The following is an 18166-nucleotide window of genomic DNA, read 5'->3' as shown; positions in this document are numbered from 1 at the left end:
GATTGATGCAGTTTCTGACATTTTCCCACTCCCTGTTGATGTCCACAGTTTCATTACCTTCATTTGTCTCTAAAATTTGAAACCTCTTCGAAATTTCAACTTGATATTGTTCCTTCGCCTCTCCCTCACTTAATTTTTTCAAATCAAATCTTTCTGTATCAAAATTTTGTTTAGTTCGTCTACTTACTGAAAGCGGCTCCCTCACTTTTGCTACCACCAGATAATGATCAGTGTCACAATCTGCTCCTCTGAATGATCTCACATCAATTACATTTGTCTGCCTTCTCTTATCTACTAACACTTGATCTATTTGATTGTGTGTGCTCCCATCTGGAGAAGTCCAAGTGTATTTATGAATATCACGGTGTGGAAATTTTGTACTTTTTACAATTACATCTTTTGACGTAGCGAAGGTTATTGCTCTAACACCGTTATCATTACTAAGTGCATGGAGACTCTCCCTGCCTATTGTGGGTTTGAAGACATCCTCCCTCCCAATTTTTGCATTGAAATCTCCTAGCAGAATTTTCATGTGATACTTGCCAAATGTATCAAATACTGATTCCAATTCTTCATAAAAGCTATCCTTGATATCATCGCTTTTGTCCTCAGTTGGGGTATGAACATTAAGGATAACGATGTTGCACCAACGTCCTTCCAAAATTACGTAAGACAACCGGTCACTAACAAATTCTACTCTCTTAACTGCTGCCCTAATTCTGCTATGAACAAAAAAACCCGTCCCTAACTGATGATTGTCATTCACCTTTCCATAGAAAAATGTAAAACTGTCCACTGGGATCGTGCCCCCCCCCCCCCCCCCCCCCCACCGCACTTCCTGCACTGCCACCAAGTCTAACTTATAATTCTCTAATTCCCTACTCACTGATTTCAGTGCCCCAGCCCTATAGAGCCTCTTAATGTTCCAAGTACCAAATCTCATGTCCTTTTTCAATTGCCGTGGTCGTGCCAAAGAGTCCGTCCTGATCTGAGGCTTGGTTGATTTTTTTGTAACACATCTTTTTTTTAAAGGTGAAAGGTTGTTAGCCCTACACCCAACCCCCAACCTGGAGGACAAGGGTATCACTCTTAGTCTAGCGCATCGCCTTAGACATGTCCGGCTTGGGTGACCGTACCGTGAGCCGAAGTTCCGGCCGGCATAGCCCTAAGGGTCATTTGAGCACGCAAGCCTCCTCACCCGGCAGATTGCCTTTGACAAGGTGGTGATACCTTCGAGAAGGATGTGTTAGATAAACTGTATAAAAGTAATTAAAGAAAATTCAGAACTAATTTGTTTCCACTGCTACAATAGTCAATCTTAATTATTGGTAACTCACAAGATCACTGAGTGAAACATTGCTATTGTACAGAAGAATAAGATCTGCACACTACTCGTTACTGCTGAAATCATCTTTGTTATTAGAAAAGTCTGTGAATTTTTCTTGAAAAATTCTGTTATCCCTAATTACATAAACCACAAGTAATTATATAAAAGTTCAAACACTCTATTTTGAAAATCTTATAGCAAATGATATATCTTAGTCACTGTTAAAAATCATCTTTAACGGTTTGCATATTTAGCTATTATGCAGTAGGACAAATATGAAATTGTATTAATAAATCACGTAAACAGGACAAAGAGTAACATATAAATTTTGATAAAACTCACAAGATAGCCTGTGGCAGGAAATAAATTTCTACCATCGATAACATGTCCATATAAATATTCCACTGATTTATCCTGGAAGCTGATGACCATGGAGTATTCACCGGATTTCTCTGTAGGCTGTAACACAATTATAATACGCAGCAAGTACATAAAGCCGTAACTAACTGCACGGAGTACAGTCCTTTCTGACGAAAATTATCACTCAGTTAAAACATTACCTCATTTTTATGGTCTCTACATGTTCACTGGCATAAACAGCGCTGAACATAAAACAATAACAGAGCAACAAAGTAAAATATGTATTTAGGTACTTTTTAACAAAATTCAAGTTTAGCAAATGAAAAATGGATTTGACACAGATCATAGGAATGTTATCAGATCATACATGCTTTGTTTTATGCATGTTTTGAGTTATAAACATGGTCACATGGTGAACCTTTTAAATGTTTCTAAAAAATTCCATGTGCCTGAAATTTGTAGTAGCAAAATAGTAGCAAAAATTTGTACAGAGATGTATTCTAAGTTACTTAGTTATTCATTTATAAATGGAGCTAATGCCTCTATACAGATGGCAACATTTACCAGAATGTGAGTGTAATACTTTTCTTCTGAGACATCACCTCAGTGGTACAGACAGGTAGAAACTACGTGAGATGAACCCGAAAGAGCATCATCAATATGGGCAAACTACAAGGCCCATGAGTAATCAAACAAAAAACATTCTTAGCAGGTATTGTTTCTGGATTGCACTTAAAGTTGTGCAGTCAAGCCCACGGTGTGAGTTATGCAAATGTACATTTATGATTTGAGACTAGAATTCTGACATCACCTACACAACATCTACTTTTCGCCCATATATATATAGAGAGAATACTACATTGTTTTAAAGTCTGATGTGGTAACATTTCATCTTCTGCTGTGTGTACCTTTTTTGCAGAGAACATTCATCTTTACTCGCAGTCTAGAAGTGGAGTTACCTGTGTTGTAAAGTACATGATGTACCAGTCCTCTGAGTGGTCCCACCGGACCAACGGTGAAATCATTGGAGTCCCCCTGCTTACTGGGTATTGTACTGGTGGATACAAGTTTGCCAGCTGTGGTTGCAAACCCAGCTCATACAGCCTGCAAAGCAAACAGCAAAGCCATTTTGTGGAGAGCGCTATTGCTGCTGACGGTGATGAAGACCATGAGGGCAGCAGAGTCATAAGAAGATAAAAGTTACACCAAGTGTCAAGTCTGGCATCCAAAATCAAGATTGTGATATGGGAACAAACAGAACATTAATGAAATAAATAATCAACTGTAACATTGAACAGAATAAACCTATATTTCATTTTGAAGAAACCACAGCGAAATCACTAATTTTGTTACAACATCAAGCATAAGCGACGTATCGTCACTAGAACGGTGCAGTGAAACTGCAGACACACAGAAATATGAGATAACTTTAAGAACAAAATGCATGAAATCCAAGTAGATAAGATATTCAATACCCAATTTAGTTTCTGTTGCTAAAATTTGCATGGGATAGCAAACCGGTCTTCAGTGCAGATCATCTTACAAATGAATCTTACCAACTCTTAGACAAAACACAAATATTACAGCCTCCAATTATAATCATTGCAAAAACACATTGCCTACAGACTGTCTATGAAAATTTTGTCAACATAACCTCATTAATGTCCACCATCAACATTATCATTGTTGGTGACTTATAAACAGTATTCATACAGAATTTGTTGTTATGTTCATGAACTAATTTCATGCCAAATTTAAGAAGACTTGCTCCATGATGTCATCAACCTACATTTTGCTTAAAAACAGCTAAAGTAGGGTCATTAAAATGTTTAATTTTCCAACCTATTTTTCCTGTAAAAGCTACTGAATACTGAAAACTCAGTTAAACCACAAAATTCCATTTCTAATCAGGGATTTTATTCCCAAACATAAGAAGATACGCACTTGCCAAGAGCAGTGAGGAGGACCTCGGTGCAGTCAGGGTGGCCTCGCTGTGCAAAGGCAATGTTGGTGATGCCTTTGTTGAGGAAACTTCTCAAGATCGCCTGCAGGAAACCATGTGGAGCAATCTCGATGGTGATGGCGTTACGTGGGATGTGTCGAGACGCCCCTTCAAAAAGCACTGCAGTAAGCAGGTTGTTGGTGTGGTACTCGGCTGACGAGTGTGTTCCTGACGGAGAGTTCCATTCACTCTCTGGCACTGAAGAACTCACCCAGCGTGAAGACCGAATCTTTGGATGTGGGATCAGCTACACACACGAACATTATTGACAGAATCTACCATATTAGAAAAATAATTACTGAAGTAAATAGACGTGTTAACAAGTTTCTAAATAAATTACCAAGACACAATCAAGCAAATTAATGACATACATATTTCTACCTATTTATCTAATTAACAGTGAATGGTGTACATCAAGAAGCTGAGAGTTATACAGCTCATGAATTTGTTTTGTAGAACCTGAAGGATCACAACTCCATTCACACCAATGAACACTTTTCTCAACAAAATATATCCAGTAATTCACAATAAATAATTAACTAGCAACTCTCTTCTTGAAGATTCCTAAAACTACACCATCCTGAGAGCCAGTACATTCCACTAAAAATTTCTTCAAATGACACCTGTGATGTACCACAGTTTCATAATTACATTCCCTGAGCAGTCAACACACTTTACCTGCTTCAGATACTTGAGCAGGAGAGGTCCAGCTGAGGACATGTGCTTGCTGTGTTGAGCGATGTTGGCACAGTTCATCTGTGTAGTGGATATGCCTTGAAGCAGCAGTGAATTTATAAACTCCGTCATGGACTTGGCCGGTCCTGACACCACACAGAAGTTATGTCCATAGTGGCACGACACGTCAACATCAGGTGGACAGAATTTCTTGGTCTCCTCAGCTCCTAGACCTGTGAGAGAAAACACTTAATAAGAATCAAGTGGACTACTTTCATGGTCAAAAGTTTGATTGGTAGGAGGAAACTTACTGGATGAAACACAACCAACTACCCTTCATATATGGATTCATATACAAAGTTTATTAGAGAATACTGGTATACTAGAATGAGTTCTATATCAAAATCAAAAGTCATACACTTTTATTATTGTTATTTCTTGTTTAATATTTATTACCCTGGAGTTACTGTATACATGTGATCCGACCAACTGTGCATTGCACCAACACACCATTAAAACGCTAACCCCTGACTTATAGTCCAGCTGGCAACACTGTAATATGGGGTTTCAAATCCCCTATTACCATCCGATAAAACTTAAACAGTGTATTGTCAAATGAAGGATGATAACAGATGCTGAATGTAAAAATACATGGGATGAATTGGTAATTGACCATTTTGTGGTGATATTCAAGCCTTCACTAGAGGAAATTAGGAAAACCATTAAGACGCCTGCTTTGACCACTCAGTACCTGCGCTCTCAACACATTTAAATCTCTTATTACTGACTGCAGTCATTATAGCTGACTTACACGCAGAGCTACTTGTAATCATGTCTCAAACCAGAAGACTTACCCACTACAGCCATCATGCCCTCGATGGGATCTGTTTCTAGGAATGCAAGGCCACAGTAGTATGCCGCCAGCACCGTCTGTTCTGCCGTGAAGCAGCCATCCATGTAAGCGCAGCACAGCTCCCCCACTGAGTGACCCACAATGCCATTAGGCTCAATGCCCACTGCTCTCATGATGTCCACCAGCCCTATCTACATCAGACAGATGGGGTTCAATATCTAGTTAGTTTCAAAATTAGTAACGCAGACTAGTGAAAGCGCTCAGTCTCTACCTACACATTTCTTAAAAGAAACTGTAATTTACTCTAATTAATGACAAATCCAATATATTCCCACTGATCAATTTCCTATTTCCTGGCAGCATGCCACAAATTGGACACTTTATGCACCGAATATTTACAAGAAGTATAAAGTCTTAAGCAAAGCCTATTTTATGTAATAAATTCTATAGTATATCAATACAGCAAATTGACCTGTGTCAGAAGTAATCTTGTTTTTCAGAACTTCTTTTGCACTTTAGTGTTCAGAGGAATGGTTTCACATTCACAGCTACAAAGAATAATATAATGTACTAGTTCAGGTTAGAGAAAGAACTATATTTTAATCAGGAATCAAGACAATGCAAATTAAAATTACAGGACCCATTAGAAAAAGTTAAGCATAAGCAATCCAACACTTCTGCAGAAAGATTGGGATGCAGATAAATGGTATTAATCAAGATTTCTCCCAAGAAAAGATGTAAAATTGCTGCCACGTTTTTCACCTGGCAGGCTGCGATGCCCACGAAGCAATTGAGGATGTTATTGTAGATTCTGGGATCATCAGATGTGATAATATTCAGAACATCCACACCAAAATTATTGAGAGTTTGCTGGCACTTCTCAATGGCTGCTGCAAAAACAGGCAGTTTCAGGAGGGATTTCCCCATACCTGACCATTGCGAACCTATGCCAGTGAACACGAACCAGACTGGTCGTTTGCTTCCTGGATAGAACTGAGAACAAAGCAGTATACAAGGTTATGTGTTCTGAATGTTACTGATTATCAGAAATGTCTCCGTTCTGACTATAGGAGGGATAAATAATATTCATAAAAAAATTGTACTTAATGCTGACAATAACACTACATAAATTATTATTTTATGTGCATATTTAATAATCACATTTACAAAGTAAACAATAACAGACCACTTTAACCTCTTAACTGTGTTAACTCATCAATTTGTTGCACTGCAAGATACATTCACTGCATTATTCACACTTATCATTAAATGATAACAAAATAACTCTAGAAAAATTAGGTACTAATAAATTCCTTGCATTCTTCCTAAAATAACATTTTGTCAGAGGAACAAACTGGAACATCCAATGCCACATTATCGGAGTACTTACATTAATACTCCTCAGCTCCCTACCATCCTGTGTGAGAAGAGTGTACCCTCGGTATTTGTGGCCAATAATTTCTGTCGACTGTATATCATGCATCAGGTGCACAAATTCTGCATCAACTGGCCGGCTTTCAAACTGTACACACATATGACAAAACAAAATAAAGCACCAACTTCAGAATTTCAACTGGCCACATAATCACACAGCATCCTGTTTATGACGATGAAGCAGGCCTGTACAAATCCCCTTATATTTATGAACCAGAATAGAAAACCTTGGGTGAGAATGCTGCTGAATTTGATTACACAAGGACAATTGAAACACATTACCACATAGTGACTGTGCATTGCACCTGAAGAACAGTCCACCTGGCCAGGCCGTGCATTTCAATTGTTAAACCCAGTGTTACAGCCTGGCTGTAGGTCCATTCTACTCAAATTCAAATAACCTGTTCACATACGACAGTGGTTAATTTGACATAATTAATACTTGTTAATACCAGACAACAATTTATAACACTGTTGTTCTTATTTATGCTTAGTAAGACACACAGATAAGAGAAACAAAAGTTTCTTGATAATGCTCAGATAATCTAAAATAAAATGTGGCTAAACTGGAAATTATTCAGATAACAGCATCTCGGCAAATGCAGAAACATAACCCATCTGTGTAACAGAAACTTCAAGCCAAATAAAACAAATATACAATTCCAGTCCTCAACTAAAGCAGCTGGAGCATCAACAGTTGTGCAAGAAATTAAATTTTAGAATTTTTTGTAACAGAATTTGAAACACTCTTTAAAATAGTGCATCTCGTCTGGTAAAATCCGATAAAGTTCAGCATATAGAAATTTCAGCATACAGCCCTTTACATCTTTCACTGCAATCACCAAACTTAAATTCCTACTGTGAGGAATGCAGTGAGAATACTTAACTGTAAAGTTACTTAACAATGTTCTTTCAACTGCTGAGGTTACAACTTAAATGATCTAAAGGCTAAAATTTGGAAGGATATAGCCATGGCCTATTCAAAGTAAACTAACCGAACCTAACTGAGTAAAGCTACAACAGACTGAGCAGAGACAGCCGTGGTACTGAAACTGGGTATCTGCCGAACGAAAGCCCTCAGCATTACCACAGCGACAAGCCGCCTAGTTTTAAATAACCCAAGAAAGAATACAAATGGAGGAGCTCTGTCACACAATGTTTGAAATTCAAAGATTTAGCTTTGTAAAATGTTAAATCAACTCTTTTGGGTTTTCCTAATTACATCTTTGAGGATGCCATCAACTGCCTCTTCTGTGCGCCCAGATGCTACAAGAAGTAGAGGAACAGAGTCAGTAGGAGCCCCACCATTTATTTTATTCTTCTGATTCCGCTGTAATATAATGTGAGTGTTTGCTCCTCCAAATCCAAATGAGCTGACTCCTGTAAGCTCGCCAGTCCAAGGCACTGTCTCTGTCACCACCTGAAACAAGACACATTTTTATTTGGTTATGGTGAATGAATCTTCTTAGCTTCTGCCTCCCAATTGAGGAAAAGGAATACACATTTTCTATGTTCACGCACTTATGAGCTCATTTTTCCTACTCAAAATAATAAGGCAAAACATGACTCCTGGTAGGAAACTAAAACTGTAACAACTGCTACAAAGCATTGTGTGGCAAGTTATTTTCCAGGTAACAACCTATAGGTTTTGATAAAAGTAAATATACACACACAATGAAATTTCAGTAATCAGATTTCACTGGAGATTACAACAAGAATTCAAGTTTACAGACGTCTGTCCACATGGCAAAACAGATCTGTGAGGCATAAACACAGCAGATTTGTTATCCATCTATAAAACCAAAATGATTAACTGGATTTGTAACAGTATGAATTCATTCTGCAAATGATAGCACAAAGAGAGAGGTTTTCAAGTTGTCCTGCTATGACATGAACACTCACCTTCAATTGCTCATTCACAAGTGCCTCTACACCTTCTCGAGGGTTGTTGTAGTTCAAATTTGGGGGGATCAAGCCAGTCTCCATGGCAATGATCACTTTGCAGATACCACAAAGACCTGATTCAGCTTCGGAATGCCCCAAGTTGGACTTCACTGATCCTATAAGGAGTGGGGTCTTTCTATCTTTACAGAAAACTTGGGCTATACTATGCAGTTCTTCAGGATCTCCTGCCTGAAAGTGGTAGGAGCATTTGACTTACAAGAAGAAAAATTACTGTGCCACATTCAAACAAATTCATGTTAATTTAAATATCTGATCTGTTATAACAATATGCTGACTTAGTATACCCTGAATAAGAAGGTAAAATGAAGCATGCAAAGTTTTTCAGTCTAATTTTCATCATTTTTATTTTTTCCATGAAACATGAAACCTGCAACTGGTTGTTGATTCTCTGATATTTTTAAATAATAAGAAAGTCTATTTACTACTGAAATGGCACATCCTTGTGTTGATACACCAGTATCATAGACTTAAGACAGAACCCCCAAGCATAAAACATTACTACCAGAAACAGGTAGACAGCAAATGCCAAAGTGATGTTTCATTATTCCCTCCCTTACCCATATCTATGCCAAAACAAAGTTGAAACCATCTGACAATTTAACCCTGGCAAAAAGATGTTCATTTTATCAGCACTAAATTACTGACTGTGTGCAGGAAAATAAAACTTGAAAAAACATACTCTGGTTCCAGTTCCATGTGCTTCAAGGTATTTTAATGCACTGGGTTCAGTACCACACTCCTGGTAACACTGTTCTAGCAACAATTTCTGTGCATGTCTGGAGGGGTATAAGATACCCTCATCCTTGAAGCCATCACTGTTATTCTTTGCATGCACCACTGTGGCATAAATACGTTTTGCATCACAAGCCTTCTGCAGAAACACCGCAGAAGCAGCCTCACTCCGCACATAGCCATTAGCTGTATAAATGGCAAAGCAGGAAGTCAAGAGGTTATTTCCTTTAAGAACACTCCAGAGATAATCTTGCAGTCTGAACTCATTTTAAATGACTGCTTCAGCTATTGTAAATAAGGATTAATTACTGATTAACTAGTCACAGACATGAGGATGTAAATTATAACTCTGGCATAGATGTAGGGGTGAGCTTTACACACAAAACAATGATAGCATTTCGCATGGGTTTGAGAAAGCCTCCTCTCCCAAGTTATAGGTCCGTTACTCAGGACAGTTGGCCTCTGAGCTGAGATTCAAACACTAGACCTCCTAACTACAAAGCAAGAATCATGGCCACACAATCGTAACTTTCAACACCTTCTCAGATGTAAATTTCCTTACTCATTGAGTGATGAAGTAATGATAAAAAGTTCCCTGTCACACTTAAAGTGCTGAATAGTGTTGAATACCATGACTGGTTTGATAGGGTCACATATGAAAGACAAAGCATTGAGAAGTATCATTACATTAGACACAAAATAGCCACTTACCGTCATTATCAAAGGATTTGCACCTGCCTTGAGGGCTTAACACACCGAGTTGAGAAAAGTAAACAGACAGATACGGATGAAGAAAAAGTTGGGCACTGGCCACAATAGCAGAGTCACAAGATCCATCAAGAATGGCTCTATATGCCTGCTCAAACGCATATGAACTGGATAAACATGCTGAATCCACTGCATAACTCGGTCCTGCAATAGAATGTGCAATATCTTACAGGCAACAGACATCGTTAGTTTGACAGTCTGTCTACAAATCCACTTTTTATTATAGTCTCAATATTTATTAAGATCCAATACATGTGTCAACCTTAACTTGTCTTCTTCTGATGTTTCTGTTTAAGTGCTCAAAACTACTAGATATGACTCTTATATAGCACACAAATTTTCTGGTGTTGACTTAACCAGTTAACGAATTGTGTCTGAAGTAGAATGGACTTATTAACCAAGATAACCAAGATAAGCTGCTTAAGGCACAGTTCATTAAGTGGTGACGCAAACAAGAGGAAATATGTACAAAAGTCAGCAGTCATACATAGTAGTTTCAAGCACTTAAAGGGAGCCACCTGAAGATGGCCAATTAAGGTCGACTCATCTAGTGGATCTTAATAAACGTTGAGGCTATAATAAAAAGTTATTGTGTGGACAGACTGACACCCTAACAATCAACAGACATCTGGATGCATTCCTTTAACAGGCTGCAGATATAATTACATACATAAACTAGTATCAACACTTCCAATGCCAAGTTAATTTATCACACAAAAATGCTGTGCCTTGATTTTCCCAGTGTTTTGTACTAAAGAAATGGATGATATGCAAATCGGTAGTGACTAGCAGCCACTTGTGTGAAACAGCACTGACCTAGCACCTTGCTCTAGTCACAAAATATTTTGTTACAATGTATTTAATTGTGATTGTCAACAAGGACGCTTATGTCTAATACTTCACCTTCAAACATGAACATGGGTTCCTAATCATATACGCCTTCGTTTCATGTTAGAAAGAAGGCAGGGAAATTAATATTAAAACCAATTTTGATTTCACCCAAACATTTCATCTGGATTCAGGGTATTTTGAGTAAGGAAGGAGATAAACAGTTTGTTTGTTTGTTTTCTGACACATTCAGTAACACTTCAGTGACTACAGAGAATACATACAAATGCAAAAAGTTGTCAGAATTTGACGTAAATAAGTCTATACGGAAAGGAAGTTTATATACTGGCTTTATTCTAAATATTTCCTTCATACATGCTTTACATTTGAGATAAGTTTGATTAAGACATTGATTATTCAACTTCAATTAGTTACGCTTAAGATGGGTCTGTTGTAGCTGAATGTAATGAAATGTATTGTAATGTAAGGTAACGTATTTTTATTATTATTAGTGTTCTGTCTTATGACAGGTCCATATATTATGAACAGGATCCTTCCAACCCCTTCAGGTTGTCAGGGACCTGCTCATACATATATACATTCTTGGCAGATGATCAGAAGTGGTTTGCCATGGAGGAAAACTCCGTGATGCCTAGACCACGGCCTTGCCCAACACAAGTTATAAATCTGAGCACCACGGGGAATTGAATTGTAATGTAATGTAAGGTAAGGTAATGTAAGGTGTAACAATGGTTTATCAACAAATAAACAACAATGGTTACCTAGGAAACTTTATCTGTTTATCAACAAATCGACAATAATGGTTACCTAAGGAACGTCAACTGTTCACTCAACATTATTGTTACCTAATTGTTATGTAAACAGGTGATGTTTCGTAGGTAACAATAACAATTGAAGTTTCCAAGGTAACATAACAATGCAGTTACACTTTTTCCTTTCACTTTTTGCCGAATGATATTGACCCTTCCATATAGACGTATTTATGTCAAAAAGAAATACTATAAATAATAAATTAGTACAATGTACAAGAAGGGAAATGCGATGGTCTGTTTTACATTACTGCAGTGTTGTATACTGATTCTAGATGTCATTTTTGGCAAACGTTCACACACACACACACACATGCAGTCAGAGATGCTGCATTAACCATTACGGTAAATGTGCCTAAATTTGGAAGCTTTTGGGCAGGGGTAGAACAGTTACAACTGTGCCATTGGGAATTGAGAAAAACTTACCAGTGATGCCAAGCCAATAAGAAATTTGGTTGGCATACATAGCTCGAACACAACCTGTGAGGCCATATCCATTTTCATGTGGCTTCTCAAAGTACCAAAATTTTTCTGTCTCACTGAAGCACGCTCCTACAAACACCCCAATTTTCTGTCCCTTTAGGTATTGAGGGTTGACACCTTAACAGAAAAATAAATCAGTATTACCAACACAAACATTCTCTAAGTCATTCCAGAATGTGAGGTATCAGGTACGGAGAGCAGTTGATTTGTAATATCCCTGAACACTCCAGCTATCACACGAATAGTATCACCTCGGAAGCCCACATGTGTCAGGAATATAAAGGATTCCCCTCTCCAATTCTTCCCTTATTTTGTACATGAGTTTGAGCTGCTGTCCTCCTCCTTATATGTAGGCATTGCAACTTCAGCAAATATTTCTGAACACAAAACAGATATCTTGTCCTGAAATGTTAGCAGTTTCTCTTCAAATATTGTCTTTCAGTCCTTGCAAGTAATGTGGATTTTTCAACATCCTTTATTGTCACCCACAAATAACAGTTCAATGGACTGAAATCTGGAGAGAGTTATAAACCACTGACAAAGTATGTCTTCTAGTGCAGTCACTGAAAAATTTGCTAAATAGGCTATGGCATTATCCTGCATGAAGCAACTATACACATTTTTTCTTCTTCTTTAATTCTCTAAGAAATGGTATCAGAATTAATTGAACATAATGGCTGGAATCAAATGTTTCGTCAAAAAATATAGGTCCTACGATTTTGCATGCACCCACTGTGCACCAGAATCTAAATTTAAGGTCATGCAAGGGAACATCATAAACTGCATGGGGACATTCAGAACAAAACTTTCTCAGGTCATGTGGCTACCATCCCCTCTCACTCCACGTAGTTTAGCGTTTGTACCTTTGGGAAGATAGTAAACTAATATACAAACAGCGAGAAACAATACAATCTGTCGATGTTACTGTAAAAACACATCAATCATCATTCTGCAAATAATTGATATGTAAAAGCAAAGGTAAGTGAGGCACAGAGTCAGCAATGTTTGACAGTCAAGTGATAGGAAAGCTTGCGAATTGTCATGTGCTACAGACGCAGCTTTATTATCAAGCGGCAGAAAAGAATCAAGGAAGTTTATTATGAAGTAGAAGAAAGCTTTTTACCCAGATAGCCAGAAATTGAATTGGTGAGCATTAATTCAGTTAATAGTCAATTTTGCTTGTAATAGTGTGAAGTAAATACATCTTGTATTAAGACACCACCAAGTAATCAATAATTATTATAAAATATGTAAAATCACTGACCTGCATCCACAATAGCCTCATACGTCCTTTCCATCATCAAACGACAAAGTGGGTCCAACATGTGTGCCTGTTTGTAGTTAATCCCAAAAAATGATGCATCAAACTTCGTAATATTGGGCACCTTTCCTGCCCACTTGGGAAGCTCATGGTGTTCTACACAGGAAATAATACACACACCAAAATTTTATAATCACTTTTGATTTCTTACAAATCTGTCAGCCTGCTCAGTCCGTGCAGTGAATGGTACGTAGACAAACTCAGAGATATGGTCTATAGCTGTCTGCCTCCTTCTTCTGAAAATATACTTATAAATACTGGATGATCACAGGAAAATCCTGTGTCATACGTCTTTAAAGGAGTGTAGTTACAGATAATTTCACTGTTATTTGTACTTTAACCTTTTAAATTTCATTAAACTTCTACAAGATTAAATGGTGCTACACCCAAAAAAGTCAACATGTAACACCCATGTTACTGGTTAATATAAGTTCTTGACAATAAGATATTAAACAGCTTATGTATTATGAACTGTGAACTTTATAAGGAATACTGACCAAAATTCCAGCATTTGTCATTCTCAGTCACCATGTCAACTTTGTTAAACAGATTATCTCTTAACTGGTAGACACTTTCTGATTGAGGAAAATAGCCAGCAACTCCTGAGATAACAATCTCTTCACCAGGGGAGGACTGCACAGACCGCACTCTCACGTTAGTCGACACAGGCATGATTGGCAGCACTGTTATGTTTTACTGAAATAAAAAAAAGGGTACAATATATAGGCACAGCAGACAATTGGGATGTCTGCCTCCCCCCCCCCCCCCTGCCACAATCAATTGAAAAGTTGTTGGATTTGAGGTTTTCATGGCAGTGAGTCTGAAGATGGCCGTCTTCTGGGTGGTTGTGCCATGTAGTCTGACAGAAGATGCATTTTAATATTATCCAGCAAATTTTTTTGTAAAAGATTCTTTATAAATGAAACCAAAAATAAAACATAATTATATCTGAATTAATAACACAAGAGTACTTCTCTCAGATCTAGTTACCCAATATAAATATGAATGCGTACCTTCCAAGTGCTTCCAGTACTCACATGACACTGAGAAGCCCACAGAACATTTTAGTAGTTTTGCTAGAGTACATATTCCCAAACTGTCACGTGGCACCATATTAATGGGGGCCTATTTATGATGCAAATTTGCTGATGGTGTAATAATTAATATAAATATTTACAAGTTGTAAATTAGGTTTAAGATCTCTGCAGTGGTAAGAATGTAAATTGACCTCACCTTGTTTATTCAAGTTCAAATTCATTATATAATTTTTGATACATAATCAATAACAACAGAAAGAACGTGAGAAACAATCAAGGGAAATTTTTATACAAAGAGACAAATACTGAGAAAAAGGCAGGAGAGAAAGAGAAAACAACGTTTTTCCTATAATTCCAGCAAATATAACAATAGTGTGGTTTAAGGTAAACAATATGTTAAGTGGAGGTTAGAGTCAACAAAACTGAACCAAAATAAAATCCATGAAATAACTTTAAAAAATGACCTACAAAATGTTTTAAATTAATTTTATTGAGACAGTTCTTTAAAACATTTTAAATGAAAAAAAAATATAAAAAATATATGTATTCACTTGAGAAGCTCCTTCTATCAGTGGTCAATGTACAGCTTCATCAAAAGACAGTTTTCTTCAAATTTATGCAATGTCTTGATTTAATAGCTTTGTAATATGTACTAATGTTATAAGTTTCAATGATATATTGCAGGATACAGTACAGGCATTATATATAAAAATTGGATGGTTATGTCCCCATAATATGATACATTACGCACTACAACATTATGACCTGTGAAAGTTCACAGGAATGAAACTTCCTTGTGTTGAAGAGTGTCATAATTTATTGCAGCATTATCCTTTTTAATCATATCAGAAGTACAAAAGTTACAATTCTTTTAGAGTACATTAAATGTGAAATCATCTTCACGGCAACCGAAGGTGTTTCCTGAAAAATGCACCAACTCAAAACCGAACAAATGACCCCAGATTACCGTCAGATACAGACCCTACCAAAGGACCACCATGGACTTGCTTGCATTTCTTGCTACCAGAGTCATCACCATCAGAACTTTGTTTCAGTGTTCTCTGCATCACACAAATTGCGCACGTGTACCATCAATTGTGATGGATATTGGCCATTAAATTAAGAGTAAATACATTATGTTAAATCAAAAGGAAATGATAATTTTATCTTGGAAGTATAATATTCAAAAGTCTCTCAGGTCTAAGCAATCTTGAAATAAAATCCTTGAAGAGAGACTAACTTCATGGTAGCAGCCACTAAGTATCAAATGTAGGCCGAGTTCTTCACGACAGATTTACTGCCATACAGTCTGCTACCCATAATCAGGTATTAGTGCAGTCCTCTGGGTCAAATGCTCCAACAGCATCAAATACACAGGCATGGCATACTGGTTCATAACAAGTATTTATCAGGGCTGGACAGTAACAGATCAGATCACATCACATATTGCTAAAAGAAGTTTAAAGAGGTCAGATATGCTAAGAAATAACTACTTATTTGTGTTCTATCGCTATGGAAATGATGTTGTTTTTTTATTTCAAACCATTGGAGTGTAATGAATAAGGTGACAGGTCACAAGGATTACAAACAGGAAGAGTACGTAGCAACTTTTTTAACAATAGGATTATTTTGCATGTTCACAGGAAGTGCCATTCTATTTAGCAAATTTATTCCGTTTCACTCATTAAGAATACAAGGCCTCTGCGATTGACTGTGGTTCCGAGAGTTTTATCACGGAACCGCAGTCAATCGCAGAGGCCTTTGCAGACCGCTTTCGTTCTGTTTTTAACTCTTGCGTTAATGTTACTAGTTCTGATTTCACCTAATCTGATGTTTTGAATATTCCACGTATCTCTGTTGATGATGTTACGCGGGCAATTAGTCGTCTACGTTCGACGAAATGCGTCGGACACGATGAAATCCCGACTTTCGTTATAAAAGGTTGTTCTGAGATTTTAACTCCTCTTTTACGCCATATTTTCAACCTTAGTTTATCTAGTGGGAATTTTCCTTTGTTATGGAAGCGAGCGGCTGTTGTGCCGATTTTTAAGAAAGGCAACAGCGCCTTAGTATCTAACTATAGGCCTATTTCGATCCTTAATAACCTCTCCAAAATTTTTGAAAGTATTGTTCATGATCACCTTTCCTTTTATTTCAAATTCAAATTTCATCCCAGTCAGCATGGTTTTTGTAAATCAAAATCTACGGTAACTAATTTAGTTACCTACCTCAATGATGTTCAGCCGTCGGTTTGTTCACAGGGACAGATCGACTCTGTGTATTTTGATCTTAGGCAGGCCTTTGATTCAGTCCCGCATTCTATTCTTTTGAAAAAGCTAAATAAATTTGGACTATCTCCTCCTTATGTCAAGTGGTTCCAAAGTTATTTATCATCCAGATCTGCCTTTGTTCGCATTTTAGGACAGTCCTCTTCTTTCTACGCGGTGTTATCTGGAGTTCCACAAGGCTCTACCTTGGGACCTCTCTTATTTAATATTTTTATTAACGACCTTTGCGACAAAATTAAGTATTCAAAATTTCTCTTATTTGCTGATGACTTGAAACTATATCGTGATATCAAATCTGTGGATGACTGCAGAGTTCTTCAAGCAGATATCCATTCCGTACATGAGTGGTGTGATAATAACAATATGGAACTTACCATTGAGAAAACCAAAATTATATCGTTCACACGTAAAACCAACAGTATCCATTTTAATTACATTGTTAGTGACTTTTTAATCTTGCGTACTAATTGTATAAATGATCTCGGTGTTTTGTTAGACAGTAAACTGTATTTTCACTGTCATGTAAATTGTGTTCATTCCCAGGCACTAAGGACCTTAGGGCTTATTCGTTTTATTACTTATAATTTTTCCTCTTTAGACAGCCTTGTTGTTTTATATAATGCTTTAATTAGGTCAAAGCTTGAGTATGCCTCGGTCGTTTGGAATAATCTTACACAGACAGATTCTAATAAATTAGAAAATATTCAAAGAAAATTTGCCAGTTTGTGCAATTACCGATTTTTCCAGTTTAATATCCCCCGCAAATATGAACTGATCATATCTACTTTAAATTTTAGAACACTTTATTCCAGACGACGACATCTCGATGCGTTATTTCTTATTAATGTATTTAATGGCAAAATAAATTGCCATTCCATTATGGACACTATTGGTTTACGTGTTCCGGCGAGGCAAATAAGAGAATTTTTTACTTTTAGTGTGAGCAGTGAGCTTAGACATAGTCCTTCAGCCAGGTGCGTCATCGCTGCAAATGACGTATGTAAATTTTTGGACGTATTTAGCATAAACGTTGTCTCCCTTGAGCGAACGTTCTCAACAAGGGAAATGATCTAGATAGATTGTCTTGTAGATGATCTAGCTTCGTTATCTGTTTTTTTATATTCTTTAAAGTTTTACAATTATATTAGTGTTCCCAAGGTGGATTATTTGTTTTTATTTATTTAACCGTCCTCAGGTATACATGAGGACGGTTAAATATAACCGAAACATGTTGTAGGAGACGTTCCAATTTGTAAATCGATC

At 37.1% G+C, this 18166-nt stretch overlaps 1 pseudogene across 1 annotated transcript in view; it reads right to left on the bottom strand.

Annotated features, from left to right (window-relative positions):
- The window catches only part of LOC110835181 (fatty acid synthase-like), a 34652-nt pseudogene extending 19960 nt beyond the window's left edge, over window positions 1-14692 (bottom strand). The window contains exons 1-15 of the transcript XR_015535443.1: window positions 14592-14692; window positions 14076-14274; window positions 13522-13674; window positions 12201-12374; window positions 10060-10260; window positions 9296-9534; window positions 8554-8784; window positions 7874-8071; window positions 6608-6739; window positions 5980-6210; window positions 5219-5408; window positions 4368-4597; window positions 3632-3936; window positions 2647-2791; window positions 1670-1786 (exon numbers count right to left, since the gene is read on the bottom strand). The product of XR_015535443.1 is annotated as a fatty acid synthase-like (transcript). The remainder of the gene's footprint in view (window positions 1-1669; window positions 1787-2646; window positions 2792-3631; window positions 3937-4367; window positions 4598-5218; window positions 5409-5979; window positions 6211-6607; window positions 6740-7873; window positions 8072-8553; window positions 8785-9295; window positions 9535-10059; window positions 10261-12200; window positions 12375-13521; window positions 13675-14075; window positions 14275-14591) is intronic.
- Window positions 14693-18166: the final 3474 nt, after the last annotated feature.

Source organism: Zootermopsis nevadensis, unplaced genomic scaffold (genome assembly GCF_977971745.1).
Source record: "Zootermopsis nevadensis isolate Lab colony 2312 unplaced genomic scaffold, Znev_1.0 Znev_ptg000017l, whole genome shotgun sequence".
Taxonomy (NCBI): domain Eukaryota; kingdom Metazoa; phylum Arthropoda; class Insecta; order Blattodea; family Termopsidae; genus Zootermopsis; species Zootermopsis nevadensis.
The sequence above is the reverse complement of the archived record's forward strand: the minus strand, read 5'-3'. Positions and strand labels throughout refer to the sequence as shown.